Raw genomic sequence first — 2,048 nt, 5'->3', positions numbered from 1 at the left:
TAGCTGAGTAGTACTCCATTGTGTAAATGAACCACATTTTCTGGATCCATTCCCCTGTTGAGGGACATCTGGGTTCTTTCCAGCTTCTTGCTATTATAAATAAGGCTGCTATGAACATAGAGGAGCATGTGTTCTTATTACCAGTAGGAACATATCCTCTCACTTTTCTACATGTCCTTTTTTTTTCTTCCTGCAACTTCCAACTAGCAAGGTAAAGTTAGAGCTCAACATTTCCTGGTGAAATAGAACAAAGTCTATTTACTTAATCCATTGTGGCTTGAGGAATAAGTGTTAAGTGCCAGAAGCAATTTCAGCAGTAGGTATGTTGGGGAGCAGAGGATGGGGAGGAGATAGGGAGTTTTCAGAGGGGAAACTAGGAAAGGGGATAATATTGGAAATGTAAATAAAGAAAATATCTGTTGAGGGACATCTGGGTTCTTTCCAGCTTCTGGCTATTATAAATAAGGCTGCTATGAACATAGTGGAACATGTGTTCTGATTACAAGTTGGAAAATCTCCTGGGTATCTGTTTCTATAATGTGAAACAGCTCTTGTTTCCTCAAAGGACACACTTGGGCCTCTGTTTGGTAAATGTTCAGATGTCTATGCTCATGGACATCCTTGTTTGCTCTCTAACCTTAAAAAGCTGAGGAAGGTCATGGAAAGTGTAAACTGAGGTGACTACAGAATGCAAATGTGTCATCCTAGGTTACTTAGAGAACTATTAAGTGAAATACCACTAGCACCTAAGGTAAGAGTGGGCAACGTGATGATGTTCTTCAATTGTTTAGCCACATGCAATCTATCTCTTAAAAAAAAAAAAAGTCTACAGAGAGAAAAGACAATACATTTCCAATTAAGGAAAGACATTTGTAAATGTCTGTACCTCGTGTTTCACAGGAAACAAGATTAATAATACTAGCTAATACACATGTACAATTCCCAATTGAGAAAGGAGTAAATATGAAGAGTTAAAAGACAGGAACTGGGCCCTCACTGGGGTGCTTCAGCTTGGTGAACTTTTTGAGTTCTGTGGACTATATCTTGGGTATTTTGCAGTTTTTGGCTAATATTCAATTATTAGTGAGTGAGTACATACCATGCATGTTCTGTTGCTCAGGATGATATTTTCTAGTTCCATCCATTTGCCTGCAAAATTCAGTATATCCTCATTATTAATAGCTGAGTAGTATCCCATTGTGTGAATGAACTACATTTTCTATATCGATTCCTCTGTCGTGGCCCATCTAGGTTGTTTCCAACTTATGGCTATCAGAATTATGGCCACTATGAACTTGGGAACATGTGCCCCTGTGGCATGGTGGGGCATCTTTTGGGTATAGTCCCTGGGTCTTCCAGTAGATCTAGTTCCAAGTTTTTAGGAACCACCAGATTGATTTCCAGAGTGCTAATAATAGTTTGCAATCTCACCAGCAGTGAAGGAGTGTTCCTTTTTCTCCACGCCCACTCCAAAATGTGTTGTCACCGGAGGTTTTGATCTTAGCCATTCTGATTGGTGTAAGATAGAATCTCTGGGTCATTTTGATTTGCATTTCTCTGATCGAAAAGGACTTCAAACATTTCTTTAGGTGCTTCTGAGTGGGATTCATCAGTTATGAATTCTCAGTTTAGTTCTATACCCCAATTTTTCATTTTTCATTGGGTTGTTTGTTTTTCTTGTGATTAACTTCTTGAGTTCCTTATGTATTTTGGAAATTAACCCTCTATTGCATGTGGCATTAGTGAAGATTTTTTCCCAATCTGTAGGTTGCCTATTTGTCTTATCGATTATGTTCTTTGCCTTAAAGAAGGTTTCCAGTTTTATAAGGTCCAATTTATCAATTCTTGATCTTAGAGCATGAGCCACTGGAGTTCTGTTTAGGAAATTTCCCCCTGTGCCTATGTGCCTATGAGTTCAAGGCTCTTTCCCACTTCCTCTTCTATTAGATTCAATGCCTCTCTCTCTCTCTCTCTCTCTCTCTCTCTCTCTCTCTCTCTCTCTCACACACACACACACACACACACACACACACACACACACACACACA

Source organism: Mus pahari, unplaced genomic scaffold (genome assembly GCF_900095145.1).
Source record: "Mus pahari unplaced genomic scaffold, PAHARI_EIJ_v1.1 scaffold_4366_1, whole genome shotgun sequence".
Classification (NCBI taxonomy): domain Eukaryota; kingdom Metazoa; phylum Chordata; class Mammalia; order Rodentia; family Muridae; genus Mus; species Mus pahari.
The sequence above is the reverse complement of the archived record's forward strand: the minus strand, read 5'-3'. Positions refer to the sequence as shown.